The sequence below is a fragment of the Onychomys torridus genome, chromosome 17 (genome assembly GCF_903995425.1).
Source record: "Onychomys torridus chromosome 17, mOncTor1.1, whole genome shotgun sequence".
In the NCBI taxonomy this organism is placed as follows: domain Eukaryota; kingdom Metazoa; phylum Chordata; class Mammalia; order Rodentia; family Cricetidae; genus Onychomys; species Onychomys torridus.
The window spans coordinates 40,996,567-41,016,110 of NC_050459.1; the positions used below are offsets into that span (position 1 = coordinate 40,996,567).

Genomic DNA, 19,544 nt, shown 5'->3' on the forward strand with positions numbered 1-19,544 from the left:
GAAAGAAATAGCTCTTGCCTTGATGGAATAAAGATACCGTTTATTCTAAAGGATGTAGGGCTGGGCAGCACAGACTCGGATTACCCCAAAATTCTGTGTTCCAATATTGAAGTTATTTCACAAAGTTTTTAAGGTTTTACAGAACAGAGAACCTCATAAATTAAGGCAAGTTAAAAATATACTGGTGAGTACATCAGAGAGGTGGGTACTTGAGACGGGGGAGGCTTTTCTGTAGGCTCAAGGTGTTATCTGATGACATTCTTAGCTTTTGGATTGGTAGACGCTAATGATTGCTAAACTAATAGATTCCAGAAACAGGCTTTTATCTGTTTCTAACATGGAAGGTAGCGGGTGGCTGTTCTGGAGGGTCAGAACTTAGTCCAAACTAAGGTGATCAGTCTCGGTACCTGCAACATTCCATCTCTCCACAGTGCTGAAATTCTAGTCAGCCAGTCAGTTCCTGTAGACCTGGATCCTTTCAGGAGTTTTTACTCACAGCCAGATGCGGCTGCCACTCTACACACACACACACACACACACACACACACACACACACACACACGGAATTTTCATTCACCTTAGGCACACGCTGTCGCACCCAGCCTTTTCTGTGTATGCTGGTGATTTGAGCTCAGAGACTCAAGCTGGCTTCCACAGCAAACACATCAGTGACTGCTGAGCCATCTTTCTGGCCCCAAGACACTTCTCTTCACACATGTTCATCTTTCTCCTTTTCTGTAGGTTCAACACAAGTCTAAATAAGTCTAAGCAAGCACCCAGGTCACATGGTTCCCACACCATCCAGTCATTTGCCCAATCCAGCAGCCTGGATACAATATACCAACTCCCACCCCATTTCCCTCAAAACCCGCCCCCTATTTTCTTGATCTAAAAACCCTTCCAGTTATGGCTCTGAACTGTTTCTCTCTCCCCACCCCTGTTTGTCCCTCCGCTGTCACTGATGTCACTGGCTCGACGTCACCGTCACCTCTACAGTGGTCCCCCTTCAACAGTTCTGGCCACACCCCCACCTCTTCATCTTCCCTAGTCAAGTGACGGCCCCGGGGATTCTTCCGTGTCCATCTACTCATTCTAGCTCACTGCTGAGCTGTGCGGTGGCCTTCAACACAAATGTCAAGCGTCTCAATGTTTGCTCGCTGGGCCCTCATCTGCCCACGGTCTTGCTTCCGGCCAGTGCGTTTAAAGCGCCAGCCCACCTGAGCCTCTTCAGGGCTCTGGGCTCTCTCCACTGTCTTCTCTCTCCTCCCACCCGTCAGTTTGACGTTTGAATGCGTACTCCAGGGAGCTTTCCCGAGCCTACTCATTCCATTCAGACTCAGAATCCATACCCCTTCAAAGCCTGACACTTGTCACAGTTCCTAATACCTCTCTGCTGGAACGCTCACTGAGGTTCAGGATCAATCTCTTCTGCTCGATACTGTATTCCAAAGCACGGCAGTGGGGCCATAAGAAGCTTCCAGTGATGTGAGATTGAATGGCTAAGTGATCAAGTCAACTCCCAGGGCGGCCCACGGCTCTTTGGAACAAAGGAACTAGATGTGCTCCAGATTTGATCCAACGTGGGGAAAATGATGTGACTGTGTTGAGTTATATTCATCTGAATTCCAGTTTGTCATTAGGATTAGAAAGAGAATTGGCACCCGGGCCCAGAGTTCATGTGCATTTGGGAAGCTGCATCGCAGAATGTTGCTTAATAGGCATGGATTCCCAGAAAGGGACATTGATTATTCTCGTGTTTAATAGCATATGGCTTGACTTGCCTGCTTTCTTCATTTGTATACATAGTGGGCCTCTCAGTCAGGCGACATTCTACAGAGGTTCTGCCACCAGCCTTTTGGACCAGCTCTCAGCCCTCTCTATGCACAAACACACACATTATGATGACAGATTCTATGTAGACAAGCAATGTTGCCCTTAGTGTTTATTAGGGTCTTTATCTGTTCCAGAGCCACTGAGAGTAGTAGATTTGTTTGTTTGTTTGTTTGTTTGTTTTTTGAGACAGGGTTTCTTTGTGTAGCTTTTGTGCCTTTCCTGGGACTCACTCGGTAGCCTAGGCTGGCCTCGAACTCACAGAGATCGCCTGCCTCTGCCTCCCGAGTGCTGGGATTAAAGGCGTGCGCCACCACAGCCCGGCGTAGATTTCTATGCTGATGTTATCATGTAATGTTTTGGGCAACCCCATTTCCTTCATTTCCAAGTTCATGGGCTCCTTTCACACACACACACACACACACACACACACACACACACACGCACACAATCATCCACATCGGCATGCTCAGATGAAACCAGAGATTGTCGGCGATACAGACTTTCTTTGGGTCTTCTCCTGGGTAATGGATCTGCTTGGACCTGAGGGTTCTAGGACATGTGTTTGAAAAGAGCCATTGGGTCTAGGGTACCAATCAAGAGGAACAGCTTCTGAGGCCTTGAGTTCAAGTTGGCTGACAGTGCTTGATTTTCCTTTGACCTGAAGGGACAACTTCTCATTCCACTTTGCTGCACTTGTGAACTCTAACCCAGGTACTGTCAGGATAATTTTCTTAGGCTACCCTGAGCATTCGCTGCACCGGCTCTTGAAGATAGTTAATTGTGTGTCTCTGTGGTGTGCGAGCCTGCTCCAGGTCCTGAGCAGCAGAGCTGGATGGGAACAGGAGAGGTGAGGTTTGTAAAGGCTGAGGCCAAAGCCTAGTCATCTCAAAATAAAACCCCAAGGCCAGGCATAACGGCACATACCCCTAATCCCAGCACTTGAAAGACAGAGGTGGGCAGATCCTTATGAGTTCAAGGCCAGCCTGGTCTACATAATAGATTCCAGGCAAGAACTTTGAAACCCTGTCTCAAAACAAACAAACCCCTGTTTTGTAAAACGTCACACACAAACAGCACACTGTTGGTATCTTCCCTAATTACCCTCTTGTACGTATGCAAGTTTTTCTTTTTCCCTTCCTCCTTTCTTCCTTCTCATCCTCTAGCACTGGAGTTCCAGGTATGCAGCACCACCTCCAGCTACGCATCACCATGATCATAGAATGGCTCTCTGCTATAATTAATGGGGCTCTTTCCTCTGTATGCATCCCTACGATCTCTCTCACTGTAGTAACAGCGCCCATGCAGCTCTGCTGTTTGGGATCAGGAAGAGGCTCACATACCACAGAGACACACAATTAACTGTCTTAAAGTCGAAGCTGCCGGGCGGTGGCTCACGTCTTTAATCCCAGCATTTGGGATTGAACTCAGGATCTCTGAAAGAGCAGCCAGTGCTCTTAACCCCTGAGCCATCTCTCCAGCCCCTTGAACTTTACATTTCTATTAACAAATAAACCATTCAGCTAATTTATACTTAGAATTACATATGTATTTTTTTGTTTGTTGTTTTTTCTTTTTTTTTGAGCTGAGGATCGAACCCAGGGCCTTGCGCTTGCTAGGCAAGCACTCTACCACTGAGCTAAATCCCCAACCCTGTTTGTTGTTGTTTTTTCAAGACAGGGTTTCTCTGTGTAGTTTTGGTGCCTGTCTGGAACTCACTTGGTAGCTCGGGCTGGCCTTGAACTCACAGAGATCCGCCTGGCTCTGCCTCCCAAGTGCTGGGATTAAAGGCGTGCACCACTGCCCAGCTACATATGTATTTTGAGATATGAAAAAGCAATGATGGGGTTAACTACATGGTGGTCACTAACTGAAGATCATGCTCTCATGTTATACACTGTTATGATAGGTTCCAAAAGACAGGGAGGGTCACATGCAGGAAGGCAGACCATTAGCTCATCTGGGAATGGAAATGTACAGTTATTTCCCACCTTCGTGACATGCTTCTTATTAAACTATCCACACTTTAATTTTACTTTTTTTTTTTTTTTTTTGGAGCTGAGGATTGAACCCAGGGCCTTGCACTTTCTAGGGAAGCACTCTACCACTGAGCTAAATCCCCAACCAATTTACTCATTCTTTAAGTGGCTTCAACTCCTGAAGTCTTTTTTTTAAAAAAAAATTTTTTTAATGGGAAAGGGTGCCCACCTGCATGTATGTATGTGCACAAGCATGCAGTGCCTGCAGGCACCAGAAGAGGGCATCAGATCTCCTGAAACTGGAGTTATAGAAGGTTGTGGGAGCTAGGAAACTGAGTCCCAGACCTCTGGAAGAGCAGCAAGCACTCTTTAACTGCTGAGCCATCTCTCCCGCTCTCGGCCAGACTCTCCTTGAGAAGGATGGCTTTTAAAAAACAAATATAAGGCCGGGTGTTGGTGGTGCACGCCTTTAATCCCAGCACTCAGGAGGCAGAGGCAGGTGGATCTCTGTGAGTTCGAGGCCAGCCTGGGCTACAGAGCTAGTCCAGGACAGGCTCCAAAAAGCTACCGAGAAACCCTGTCTTGGAAAAAAAAAAGGGGGGGGCACTGGAGAGATGGCTCAGAGGTTAAGAGCACCAACTGTTCTTCCAGAAGTCCTGAGTTCAATTCCCAGCAACCACATGGTGGCTCTCAACCATCTGTAATGAGATCTGGCGCCCTCGTCTGTATACATAATAAATAAATAAATCCAAAATAAATAAAATTTAAAAAGAAGTTGCTTGATATATATATAAATATACATACACACACACATATATATATATATATATATATATATATATATATATATATATATATATATATATTCCAACCAAAACCTCAGGTTGGTGCATTGCTCAACCCCCAACAGAGAAGCTTCTTCTTGCAGGAGATCAGGAGATGGTAGGCAACACAGAGGCCCTCAACCTTACAACAGAAGGTGAGCAGCTTTGGAGTGCTCAGTCCTAAACAGATGTCCATATCTTACCCCTCTCCTGGAGGCTTAGGACCTATGCAGAAGAGTAGCCCGAAAGACTACATAAGAGCCGGAGGTAGTGGATGACTTCAAGGAAATAGCATTTTCCAGACGCATCAGGACGGATACTCATGTGAACTCACAGAGTTTATGACAGCATGTATAAGCTCAAGGCAGAAAAAAAATCCCGGCATGGAGGTGGAGAATCCAGCACAAAATCCCACTTGTACCCAAGAAGCTTTCTGTAATTCATCAATTGATAATATATGCAAATTATTGATCCCTTGGGGGGGTAGTTTCCGTCAATGGAGTGATACTAGGTATTTCAACCACACTCCAGGGTAGGCCCCATGCTCAGGAATAGCTGGCCAACTTAAACTGGACTCCATGGACTTCTTGCTGTTTGTTTTTTAGAGAAAGGGTCTTGCTGTGTAGCACTGGCTGTCCTGGAACTCACTATGCAGACCAGGCCGTTCTCAAACTCCCAGAAATCAGCCTGCCTCTGCTTCCCAAGGGCTGGAAATAAAGGTGTTCAATACTATGCCTGACCAGTTGTTTGTTTTTAAGAAAGAGAAAGGGAGGAGGGTGACGTCACGATGTACGAGAGGGTGTCCAAAGCCGTCTCCAAGTCTGAAGTAACCTGGTAAGAAGTCTTTGGCCTCTACCGGAGCATTTTCAGGCTTGCATGAAAGTGTAGGGCAGCATTTGGGCACATGGAAAACACTATCAAAGAAAAACAGTACATACTACATGAAGCCAGAACACTGTTCCAGAAAAACAAAAATCTCACAGTCCCAGATCTGATTAAACAGTGTATAGATGAATGCACAGCCAGTATTGAGATTGCACTGCATTACAAGATTCCTTATCCAAGGTCTGTTCATCTGCCTCCAATGGCTCTCACCCCGTCAGGAGGCCGGAGACTTCAAACCCAAGAGAAACTGAGAAAACTTTCCAAGCCAGTGTATCTGCAGTCTCATGATGACGTTTCCTGATGGGTAGGACAGTTGACTTTTTTTTAAGATTCATTTTTTTTTATTATGTATACAGCATGTATGACTGCAGGCCAGAAGAGGGCACCAGATCTCATTATGAGAAGGTTGTGAGCCACCATGTGGTTGCTGGGAATTGAACTCAGGACCTCTGGAAGAGCAGTCAGTCAGTGCTCTTAACCTCTGAGCCATCTCTCCAGCCTCCAGTTGACTTTTGAGATTGGTGAGCTGCTCAATTTGGAGTGTAAATCAGGCAACCTGCCCTCCTTGATTAGAAGCAAAAAGAACACTTCCTTTAGAGCTCCAGAATTGGTCCTCACGGATGACCTGTGGCTGCAAGCATCCCTAGGGTTTTTCAGGGTACTGCTGTTGCCCGAGTTGATGACATTGGCCCTAGAGGTCATGGACCATACTACATCTTCACTGAAGTCATCTTTGGAAGCAAGTCTGAGGCTTTCGGAGGAAGACTGAGGCAGTTCCTGGGACTGCCATTTAGCACACATCAACCGATGAGAAGGATAAGTCCTCATGGCTACAGGTGTGCAGGCTACCAAACTGTGTTGCTCCCAAGGTACTTAATAGAGGGTTATCCACAAGTTATTCATTTGCCTAAATGAGATTTCTGTACAGGCTTTTTTTGTGGCCTCCTGACTCTTGTAATTTCCAGATATACCCCATTATAAAGGGCAGCTTTGGATTGATCATAAAAAGAGAGAGAGAGAAAGAACAGGAAGTTGAGTGGATAGAGAGGTGCATGGGGATCTGGGAAGAGTTGGGAAGGGGGAAAGAATACAATGATCAAAATATGAAAATTTTGTATGAAGTTCTCAAAGAATAAATAAAAACATTTAAAAAACCTAAATGTACATTTTTTTAAAAGCAAAATTAACCCTATGTGGAGAACTTCTCAGTTACGCACGGGTATTTTCCACAGACTAAGATGAGACCTTTTGGTGTCCTGAGATGGTTTTGGTCAGTTCCAGGGTCTCCTGATAATTCCAACCTTAATTTGCTTCAGCACCTACGGTCCTACTGTTTGCCTTGGGCGGACTTAGGCTTGGAGACAAACAGATACAACAAATTAGGGAGACAGAGATCTTGTCCTGGGGCTTAATCATTCCCATAGTAGCTGAGAAGATGTGACCCATTTACCTGCCTCCCCCAAAAATATTTTCAAGGCAAAATTTAATTGTATAAGTTTGTGGTTTGCTTAATCTTGGAAAGTCTTAGAGACCAAAGCCCATAATAGTGACTGAAAGGAAGTGTAAGATTTATATGAAAGAAAGCAAGGAAAGGATTTTTGTCTAGGAGAGGAGGGGCGGAAACCACGCTGAGGTGAAGGAAACCCATCTGAGTTGTAATGTGGGGGTGGGGGTGGCCAGAGGTGGGCTGTGTAGAGACCTCAGCTAGACAAACAGAAAGAAGCATGAACTGTCCTCAAGAAACGTCAGTGGGAAGCTTAACAATTGTACTGGGGAGCTAAAGGTTAATCTCTCCACCTGATACACTCTCAAGAGCCTTCATAAGCCCTTGCTGGGAACATTGAGCTCATGGAAAGAGTTCTTCACGAAGCATCCAGTTGTGAAGATAAGAGGCTTCATAATTACAAGCGAAGCGAAAGCTAAGAAATGAAGCTTTCTGTCAATATCAAGAGCTACCTGAGTCTCAGAAAATCCCTAGCTTCAGTACAAAACTAAGATTTATGAGAACACCAAAAGGGAGAAGAAAAGGGAAAAAGCATGAATCGATAAGTTTGAGTTCCACAGAGGCTTGTAATGACACACAGACGTCTTGCCTACTATCAGGTTTATTAAAAATAATTCGTTTTACAAGAATAGAAAGTAATGGACTCCTACTTTGTGTGTGTGTTCACTAGGTTAGAATTACATATTTTTCTTCTAATTGCCCTAAAAGTTGGTTGTTTTGTGTGGGGGGGGGGGGGGGGGGGGGTTGAGTTCAAAATACAAAGCTCAAAATAGCTAAGAAACACACAGCTTATAAGTAGGAAAGCCTACTTGGACCAAGATCTGTCTAGCTACAAACATGTTGTTTTTATCTAAGTTATTCTTTTTACTAATAAAGATGCAGGAGTCAGATATTGGGGTGAAAACCTGCTAAATCAGAGAAGCTGAGGAGCAGCCAGCTAACCTTCCTTTTTGGCCAGAGATGCATCAAGAGAGTATCTGTTCACATAGTCCCAAACCAAAAAGCCACAAATCTCTAAGTGTTGTGGAATATTTGTTTTTTTGTTTGTTTGTTTGTTTGTTTTTGCCAGAGCTGAGGATCGAACCACCCAGGGCCTTGTGCTTGCTAGGCAAGCGCTCTACCACTGAGCTAAATCCCCAGCCCGTGAAATATTTGTTTACAATGTAAAGATGGGTCTCTGCCTAAGGTGCCTTCTGATTGGTTTAATAAAGAGCTAAATGGTCAATAGCTAGACAGGACCTCTGGAAAAAAGAGGAATGGAAAGGAGAGAAGAATTTAAACCCAGAGGAGATGCCAGGGAGACACTAAAGAGGTCGGACATATGGTACAGAGTAGAGGTAACCAAGACATGCAGTAGAATGTAGATTAATAAAGGCAGGTTAATTCAAGTTATAAGAGCCAGTGGGAAAAGCCTAAGCTAATGGCCAAGCTTTCATAATTAGTAAGAAGTCTCCATGTCATTATTTGAGGGCTGGTGTCCTGAAGAGAAATCTTGCTATATCTAAATACTCCCTACTTCTTCCTGTATGGCTCTCTATCCGTCTTCCCGGGTCCTCCATACTGTCTATGGCTAATTCTTGTCAACTAGTCACTGGCTCCACCCCACCCACCCCTGATCCAAGGTTAATTTTATTAATACAGTCTCAGAGTTTCATAGTGTGATCAAATATCCTGCAACACAGACATCTATTTTCTACTATGCCTTTAAACTGAGAACTGAAAGATCTGCCCAGAACAAAAAGAAGAAACAAATACATAACAGAGTCTAACAGATTGCTAACAGAGTCTTGCTGTATATGTAGGAAAGAAGTGTGTCGGTGAGGGGTAGACAGCAGAGCTCAGGGGAAAGAGGGGCAGTCTGTGAGGGGGAATGGGGAAAGAATCGGCCCTGTGCAACAGAAGATTGATGCCTTTGATACACACAGTCAAGCAATTTCCATTAATCACACCTTGTGTCCCAGCTCTAGGGGCTGAGCTGTATTTCCTTAATCTTTTCACATTCACCCAGAGATTTTTTTTTTAAGATTTATTTATTTATTATGTATACAGAAGAGGGTGCCAGATCTCATTACAGATGGTTGTGAGCCACCATGTGGGTGCTGGGAATTGAATTCAGGACCTCTGGAAGAGCAGTCAGTGATCTTAACCTCTGAGCCATCTCTCCAGCCCCTCACCCAGAGATTTTATCATGAGTTTCTGAGATCTTGTTTGAGAAGGATACATACCCTCTCCACCCATTAGGAACCGGAAAGGAAGCTTTGACCAACGAGGAGGAGATTGGTGTCTCCTAAATGGAAATGATGATTATGAATCCCGGTGCCCTTGTGAAATTTGTCAGTAAGAGCCGTCTCCCCATGTGTCAATCAGTCTTACTGAGAAGGTGAAGTTTCCGGATGTGCAGAACCAAGAGGAGAATGCCGTAAAGGAAGTGCGTCCAGGGCAGGAGAGATGGCTCCGTGGTTAAGAGCACTTGCAGCCCCTGCAGAGGATGGGGTTCGGTTCCCAGCACCCACATGGTGGTTCCCTGTCACTCCTAACTTCGGTTCCAGGGCATCTGACTCCCTCTTCTGACCTCTTTGGGCACCCAGTATAGATGTAGTACACATAAATACATGCAGGGAAACACACACATTAAAAAAAAAAAAAATCTTTAAAAGGTTATTTTTTTTTTTTAAGGAAATGTTTTCCTGAGGCTACTGAACAGCTCAGTAAAAGAACCCTCTTTCAGTGACACCACTTCTTAAAATATTCACCAGGGCTAAGGAGATGGCTCAGTGGTTAAGAGCACCGACTGCTCTTTCAGAGGTCCTGAGTTCAATTCCCAGCAACCACATGGTGGCTCACAACCATCTGTAATGAGATCTGGCGCCCACTTCTGGCATGCAGGCCAGAACACTGTATACATAATAAGTAAATAAACCTAAAAACAAAAACAAGCTGGGTGGTGGTGGCACACGCCTGTAATCCCAGCACTCGGGAGGCAGAGGCAGGTGCATCTCTGTGAGTTCGAGGCCAGCCTAGTCTACAGAGCTAGTCCAGGACAGGCTCCAATGTTACAGAGAAACCCTGTCTCGAAAAACCAATCAATAAACAAAAGCACAAAGAACTGTGGTACCTGCTATCACTGACATAAATTAATTAAAAGAAAAAATATTCACCAAAGTGAGTCTGTGCTGCTTTTGTGTGTGTGTGTGTGGTTTTTCAAGACAGGATTTTTTTATTTAGTCCTGGCTGTCCTGGAACTCACTCTGTAGACCAGGCTGGCCTTGAACTCAGAGATCCACCTGCCTCTGCCTCCCAAGAGCTGGGATTAAAGGTGTGTGCACCACCACTGCCCAGTGGAGTCTGTGTTTCTTAGCAATTTGGGGTTTCTTGATTTACCCCTTCTTCAGTTTTCTGTTCAAATTCCCCTCAGTAAAGAGCCTCTTTTGAAGGAGCAAACATTAGTTCCATTCACATTTCACTTGTCACAGCGAGCCACATACCCATGTTTGATGTAAATGGTGTATGGGAAAATTGTCTATTCCAGAAAATGTGGTAATAATATATCTCATGGTATGAGTTTCCCAGCACCCACCTGGTGGCTCACAGTCATCCATAACTCCAGTTCCAGAGGAACTGATCATCCCTTCGGACCTCTGAAGACACCAGGCATACGTATGGTACACACGGAACATTTAATACATATAAAACAAAATAAATCTTTTTAAAAAAAGATTCGAAGAGTATTTCTATACCTAGAAGCATATTTATACTACAACGTTCTTGAGATATTTTCAGGAAAAAAGTCGAATTCTTTCATTTTGTCTTCTTAGGGTAGTTTCATAGTTAATGTATGTGAGTTTGGCACCAGATGTATACCAGGGGGATGCAGTAAAGAAATTGCCAATGGCACGGTTAAAGGGGAAGGTTTTTATTTGAGATAGGAGAGCGAGCACAGCCAGAGGCATCTGGAAGAGTCTAGAGCAGAGAGAGAAGGAAGTAGACTGAACATGGCCAGCAGACTGGGCCTGGTCCAGGCTATTTCAGAGAGAGGGGGGACGGCAGGGGGCAGAGAATGGAGAAAACTGTAGTGAGAATATCTAGCTCGGGTTTCAAGGGGGAAGAAAGTGAGCTGGAGGAGGAGTGGGGAGGAGGTGAGAAGGGCTGAGATGCTGGCGTGGATCTGGAAGTAGGTAGCAGGTCCTGGCGACACTGAGTAGCCTGGAGACCAGCGTGAGCTTTGGTATGCTAATAGGCACCAGGGCCGCTGGCCAGAGCTCAGGGAATGACTCCTTGAGGGAGATGGAAACCGGTTCCACAAGTTCCTGAGGAGTGCTGGCTGTTCCCTAGTCACCAGGAATCCTCCCAGAGTCCAGGGTGAGCTCATTTCTAGATATATGGACTGTCTTTTGGAGTCATCAGTTTCCTTTGGACCCGACAGTAAATACTAAATATTCAGAAGAAAAACTGAGCCACCAAGGCGTCTAAAAAGAATGATTTCGTTGGTGTTTGTTGTTTGTTTGTTTGTTTTTCAATGCTAATTCAAGCAACTGGGGCTGGACAAGGGAAGAGGGCAGGGATGTCAGCTGGTCAGTGCAAGCTGCCAAGTACCTGGGCCTCGTCAGTGGTGAGATAACAGCAGAAGGATGGAAGGGGGGAGTGTGGGGACCAACACCTTTTATCCCAGATCTCTGAGTTCCAGGCCTAAAAACAAAGAAAAGAAACTGGACCCGAGGCAGTGGTGGCGCACGCCTTTAATCCCAGCACTCAGGAGGCAGAAGCAGGGGGATCTCTTGAGTTCGAGGCCAGCCTGGTCTACAGAGTGAGTTCCAGGACAGCCAGGGTTACACAGAGAAACCCTGCCAGAAACCCTGTCTTGAAAAACCAAACAAGAAAAAAAAAAAAAAAATAGAAAAAAGAAAAGCAAGAAAGGAAAGAAATTAGATACACATGGGAGATGATGGAAATATAAATGTTTTCCTTGGAATACCATTCTAACAGAGTAGAAAGGGCTAGCCTTAGAAATGTATATAACGGGGGCTGGTGATTTAGCTCAGTGGTAGAGCCCTTGCCAAGCAAGTGCAAGGCCCTAGGTTAGACCCTCAGCTCCAAAAAAAAAAAAAAAAGAAAGAAAGAAAGAAAGAAAGAAAGAAAGAAATGTATATAACAGAGCAGATTTTCTTAGTGTGTGCTATCTATTATTTACGGAAGCAAGGAATCATGGGAAGACCTACTTCCAACCATCACTATTTAACTAATGTTAAACATCTTGGGCCCGGCCATGAACATCTAATGTCTTAGTGTCTTCCTCAATGTTTAGCCCTGGAGCTCACTTTGTCAAACAATCCAGCCTCAAACTCAGAGACCTGCCTACCACACCTCCCAAGTGCTGGGATTAAAGGAATGCACCACCATGCCCAGTGTTTGACTCACATTTTAGAGAGAATCCATACATTCTGTGCTTTTTTATCAATTTGTTACAAGATTTTTAATTATGTACATATGTGCATCCCTATGTTCAAGTATTTGCACGTGAGTGTAGGTAGCTTTGGGGGCCAGAATAGGACACTAAATCCTCTGGAACTGGAGTTACAGGGCTCGGGAGCCACCGAACATGGGTGCTAGGACCCAAACTCATGTCCCTTAGAAGGTACAAGCTCTCAACCACTGAGCCAGTTTTCTCCAGCCCCACCCTTACCTACCACCTCTATCCAATCCTGGGGATCGGACTCCACCCTCTACATACTAAGGGTACACTGTACCACTGAACGATGACGCTGGTTGTTTTAATCTTTTCATACTACAGCGCAGGAGTTTTCAGATGTATGGGTCAAACGGGGACCCAACAGGAGAGTACCTTAGGTTAGAGTAAGTCTAGAAGCATTCAGTGAAAAGACTGTCTACCAAAGGGTGGTTAAGACGAAGGTAATCGGAGAGACCTTGCAGCCCAAATTAGGGGCCTTATCAGTCAAGGAGAAGAACATTGGCCAGACTCTGCAGAGAGGGGCAGCCTGAGTACGGAGAGGGCCCAGGGCAGAACTCAGAGGCAGTGCACACATCCCTTAAGTAACACCATTGTCTTCCCTTGCGATTTTCAATAACTACCGATAGCCTTGTTTATGAAAGGAAATATTCAAGGAAGAGATGACCTCTCTCAGGTGGCCACCCAGGTCGGGAATACAAGGTGATTAGTGGAAGCTGCCAAGAAACAGGAAGACATTTTTGTCCCAATCATTTAGTCAAAGTTAGAAAAAATAAAGACTCCTACAAGGAAATCCCTTTTTGCTCAAGGTTTTAATGGCAAGCTCTGGTTCTGGAGTCCCTAATTTTGATCAGTCTCCTGTTTCAGGAGACAAATATGATGTACAAAAACAAACACATTGAGCAAGCTGTACTCCTTCTGAGTCCATTTTCAAGCTTACTAAAAATGATCCATTATAATCAGCACATAATATGCACAAAATAACATTTGGGTCAAGCAGCATGGTCATGGGTGTATGTAATATTTATGACTTCTCCTGGTTGTCCGCTCTCAAACTACTGCTCAAATCTGCTGACATAACTCAAGTTTGGCATAATTATATTTTCACTCAGTTCTCATTTAATAGGCTGATTTGAGAAAATATCTTGGCCGTTGAATATTCAGGAGAAATTTGCTTTTTAATTTAAAATAATTGTACTCCCAAGAAATTAAGCTGTCACTTCTTAGAGAAAGTAGACAGGACAGAAAATCCTCCAAGGGAACTGGGGGAGATGGTTGAGTCAGTAAAACGCCTGCTAAGGTAAGCTGAGGATCTGAGTTCGGATCCCCAGCACCTACAGAGAAAGCCTGGCATGGCAGTAGGCCCCTGCAATACCAGCACTGGGTGGGTGGAGACAAGAAGCTCCCAGAAGCTCATGGGCCAACCAGCCTAGCCCAAACTGATACACTTCAGGTTTAGTAAGAGACTCTCTTGCCGGGCAGTGGTGGCGCACGCCTGTAATCCCAGCACTAGGGAGGCAGAGCCAAGCAGATCTTTGTGAGTTCGAGGCCAGCCTGGTCTACAAAGCAAGTTGCAGGAAAGGCGCAAAGCTACACAGAGAAACCCTGTCTCGAAAAACAAAACAAAACAAACAAACAAACAAAAAGAGTAAAAGCTAACAGTAGGAATTAGCAGAGAATCATTGAGAGAGAGAGAGAGAGAGAGAGAGAGAGAGAGAGAGAGAGAGAGAGAGAGAGTCTCAATAAGTGAAAAAGGTGAAGAGCTAGTGAGGAAGACACCTGACCTCAATCTCAATCTCCGGCTTCCACGTGCTTATTTACACAAATACTCATGTACCCACAAGCAATGTGCAGACATGACGAACCACACACACAAAATCCTCAGCGGTTACATAGTTGAAATATGCAAAGCATACATCTGATAAGGGGTTAACATAGAAAATATGTAAAGAATTTAGTAGCAAAAAAACAACCCAATTCAAATCCGAGCAAAGGGTCTGAAGAGGACAGACAAAAGTCAGGTTGTATACAAATATGCTCAGCATCGCTAATGATCAAAGAAATGCCCATCAAATACATCTATTCCAGTGATTATCACAATGATAAGAGATAACTGTTGGCAAACACACTGGGGCGGGGGGGGGGGGGGGGGGGGGGTCGGGACCCTTTATACAGAACGTAAATTGATACGGTCTGTTGTGAGATGTTTGTATACGGTGTGAAGAATATTGCTGTGATGGGTGTAATAAAAAGCTGAATGGCCAATGGCTAGGCAGGAGGTATAGGTGGGACTTGTGGGCTGAGAGAGCTCTGGGAGGAAGAAAGGAGGAGACCTGGAGAAAAAAACAGAACATAAATTAATATAAATGGGTTAATTTAAGTTGTAAGAGCTGGTTAGGGAAGGAGGAGGGGGCTGGGGATACAGACAGGAGCTGGGGAGGGAACAGGAAGAGAGGAGGGAGGGGAAACTGTGGATGGTATGTAAAATAGGTGAAAAAATTTAATAAGAAAACAAACAAGCAAAAAAAACAAACAAAAAGAGCTAGTTAGGAACAAGCCTAACCTATAGGCCAAGATTTCATAATTAATAATAAGTCTCTATATCGTCATTTGGGAGCTGGAGTCCCAAAGAAAAAAATCCAACTACAACAACCATTTTTGGAAAACAATATGGACGTTCTTCAGAAGACAAAAAGTAGAACCACCATACCATCCAAAACCATCCATGTACTATACACACGTCACATGCAGAATTGTGGTCCCATGACAGTACACAGCCGAGTGATTTCCTAGTGAGTTTCCTTGGTGTGAGTTTCTTCTGTGATGTCCACACAACAGCATTATCCCTTAACCTGTTTCTTAAGGCATATTTCTGTTGTTAAATGATGCTTGATTGTCTACCCAAAGGAAACGAAATCAGTGTGTGTGGTGGTTATATGGAATTGCCTAGGAGACAAGCTCCGGGGTCCACTTGTGAGGGATTATCTAAAGTACGTTAAACTCTGGCCGTGCCTGTGTGGAACTATCTGGCCTGGGTGTCCATTGGAGTGGGAAGATCTGCCCATTGTGGGGGGCGCCATCCTATAAGCTGGAGTCCTGGACCAAAGGAAAGGGAGAGAGGGAGATGAGCACAGACACTCTTGACTACTTTGTCACTGCCTGTGGCCCTGATGGGACCAGCTGCTTAAAGTCCTGACTCTCCCACCACGATGGACTGTACCCTTGAACGTGAAGCTAAAAAAAAACCAAGCAAAACAAATGAACAAAAAAAACCCTTCTTTCCTTAGGTTGCTTTTGTGATCACAGTGAGAAAAGTAACTAAGGTAGTTCTTTGCCTTCAGGGAGGAGGCTGAGTGGACACTGGGGTGAAGATCTTCAAGACTCTGCCAGGAAGGACCATCACCCTGCACGCTGGGCCCAGTGACACCATCAAGACTGTTAAGGCTGAGATGTGGAACAAGGCAAGGATCCTGCCCAACCAGCAGTCTGTCTTTCTGGCTTCCTGCTTTGCAAGATGGGTTCTTCCACACACATGTGCCTCCCACTGTCGTGTGACTTTTTACTCCCTGCAAGCATTGATGCATGGGCCATGCCTTTGAGCCTCACAAATGTGACCTCAATTATATTGATATTTTATTTATATTAAAATATGATTTTATTTATATATCAATAAAGTTGCCTTGAGGTCAAAACAAGCCAAAACAAAAGCCGAACAGTAATGGGACACGCCCTTAATCCCAACACTTGAAAAACAGAGCTAGGCGGATCTCTGTATGTTCAAGGACATAGCCAACATAACAGACACACGCCTTTAATTTCAATACCAACCATAAAAGACCTGGAGGTCTGTACAAACAGACAGTGATGAAAAGGTCATATGGCTGGGTTACAACCAATGAGGGAAAAAAACAAAAAGTCTTTAAATAGACAGAACACACAAAAGTAGGTCTCTTGCGGAGAGGAGAAACCACAAAAACAATAAAGGGTAAGATTTTCTGCTTTGGCTCTAACCTCATGGTTTTTAACTCTACAACTGACTCTATGTTTCTTATTTAACAAACAAAATACATCTACAATTGGCGCCCAATATAGATATAGGATGAATGGATAGATTAGGGAACTTACTTCTAAAGAGCAACAACTTGTTTAAAAAGTTTTACATTGGTATAGATTTTATTCTATTGACTAAAGTTAATTTTGTTATACTGTGTGTATATTTCTATTCCTGTTTAAGGTATTATGTTTGTATAGCTCATTTTAAATTGTAATGGATAATTAAAAATAGATTAATAATTAGTCATCTATAATAATCATACTCGTAGCCATGTTAGTTAAGTCTTCTACATATACATAGAGATATTTCAGATAGATAGATAATCTTCAAATACTTCAAAAACCTACAAAATATGACATTTAAAATATTTTTAAAATTTAGACTTTCTGGACAATGAGACATGTCTGCTCCTGGCAGCACCGTTTTACTTCAGAGAAAAAGATGGACATTAAAGACACTTCATATGGAGTTTATCTTCACCTTGACAAAAAAAGCCATTTGGGCAAGAAACTGTTCTTGCCTGGACTGCTTGATTAACTAGACATACAAGACCCATAAAAAGGTGACCACTAAACTTTGCTTAAAAAAATGGTCCTTCAGGTTCCTGCTTCACAGAGAAAACTGCCAAACATTCTACAGGACACTAAAAAAAATAACCAAGAGACTCTAGCCCTGTGGGCTAAAAACAAATGCCCCAACTTTACAAAGGAACATTAGGTGACTGTCCAGGCTGCCAGCTGTCTCTGTCTACTCTTACAAGACTCCTAAAAAATGCTTACATCCTTCTCCCGGTTTTCAGGTAATATTATATCCTTCTGAGGTCTTTGATATGGTTAAAGATTAAATAGTTATAATTTCCTCAGTTATGATAAAAGATAAGTTAGATATAAAACCTTAGACTCACAAATATAAGATAAATAAGATATCTTCTTTAATATTGTAACTGTAATTCTTGCTTGATAATTGTTTTGTTATATGTAATTATACTATATAAAAATTAAAACCTTCCTTAAAAAAAAAAAAAAAGAAAAGGGGAAATGCTGTGGATATCGCTCTATGTAAATAAAATTCTGATTGGCCAGTGGCCAGACAAAAAGTATAGGCGAGACAAGAGAAAAGAAAATTCTAAAAAATAAAAGGCCAGAGAGACACCGCCAGCCGCCGCCATGAGAAACAACATGTAAAGACACTGGTAAGCCACGAGCCATATGACAAAGTATAAACTAACAAAAATGGGTTAATTTAAGATAAAAAAAATAGATAACAAAAAGCCTGCCACAGCCATACAGTTTCTAAACAATGTAAGTTTCTGTGTGCTTTCTTGGTTGGGTCTGAGCGACTATGGGACTGGCGGGTAAGAGAGATTTGTCCTGACTGGGCCAGACAACAAAACTCTAACTACACTCAATAAACCTTTTCTCTTCATGAAATGTCTTGGGTAATGAAAAGTTGGCTAATACAAGGAATGTGAATGGCTTGATTCTTCCTGGCTGGTGGAGGTGGGTGCTGTTTCCTTGTAGACATTCTGAATGATGTAGTATATGTATTCAAACAACACGTCCACATAAGAAGGTATCTGGCCGGGTGGTGGTGGCACATGCCTTCAGCCCCGGCACTTGGGTGGCAGAGGCAGGTGGATCTCTGTGAGGTCCGGGACATCCAGGGTTACATAGAGAAACCCTGTCTGGAAAAACCAAAAAGAAAGAAGAAAGAAAGAAAGAAAGAGAGAGAGAGAAAGAGAGAGAGAGAGAGAGAGAGAGAGAGAGAGAGAGAGAGAAAGAAAGAAAGAAAGAAAGAAAGAAGAAAGAAAGAAAGAAAGAAAGAAAGAAAGAAAGAAAGAAAGAAAGAAAGAAAGAAAAGAAGGATATGTCTATATCAAACCCAGGGCCTCTGGTATGTTGGGAAACATTAATCTAGCCCCAAAGTTTGAGTGTTGACATGTAGGGAAGAATCTCTGCAAGCGAGAGGCTAAACCCACCCCAAATCCGTCCTCACTGTAAGAATCCTTGTTAACACAGGGCGGTGGTGGCGCACGCCTTTAATCCCAGCACTCAGGAGGCAAAGGCAGGAGGATCTCTGTGAGTTCGAGGCCAGCCTGGGCTACCAAGTGAGTCCCAGGAAAGGCACAAAGCTACACAGAGAAACCCTGTCTCAAAAAAACCAAAACAAAAAAAGAATCCTTGTTAGCTGTTGTCACTCTCTCCAGCTTGAAGGAGGAAAGACACATGCAGTTGCTTCCGTGTCCTTAAAGCAGCTACAGCTCAACTGTAGGAAAAGTGAAGACAAACGGAGGGTGGCGTGCAAGTGCATCACATGGGTTATAAATATGTTCTGGTGAGCGCATCATAATATGCACGCTGGCTTGTGAGAGTCGAGGGTCCTCTTGTGTAAGTCTGCATTTTTACTTGGTACTCCCTTCCAAGATGGCTGCCACTCGAGTGAAGTTTTGACCTCCAGAGTCAAGCCTCTCTCCCTTGTCCACAAAGGAGAGACTCCCCCGGAGTCTGAACAGGAAACGCATGGCCTAAGGGAACATCGTAGTCAGAACCAGGCTGCTTCCTTCCAGCCCGAAGGAAAGCTTGCCCAAGCCCCGCGGCTGTTTGTCATGTGGTCTCCACTCACTTCCGCTGGAGACCGAAGTCATTCTGGACTCCTGTCTTCCTCCGCCCGCACCTGCCCCCACTCCTCCCTCTTCTACTACTTTATTCTTCCTGTTAGAATCTGTGACCCAACGTGCCGAGGCCACCTTTAAGGTGACCTTTGTATCTGCCATTTCTCTCATTCCAATCTTCTTAGCACCCTGTTCAGTTATCTCTCAATATCCAAATCTACTGACATCAAATCCCTGCTCGGAAATGTCCCCTGGAATCCCTGGCCTACAAGATCAACCCTTTGCAATCAAGACCTTTGCAAACACGGCCCTCACTCACTCACTGTGGTTCAACCTATCCTTTTGTTTGTTTGGTCTGGTTTTGCAAGATAAGGTTTCTCTGTGTAGCCCTGG

The 19,544-nt window shown here is 44.0% G+C and overlaps 1 pseudogene; it reads left to right on the top strand.

The window, feature by feature from the left end:
* Window positions 1-961: 961 nt before the first annotated feature.
* On the top strand, window positions 962-5,819 carry LOC118597675 (annotated as a pseudogene).
* Window positions 5,820-19,544: the final 13,725 nt, after the last annotated feature.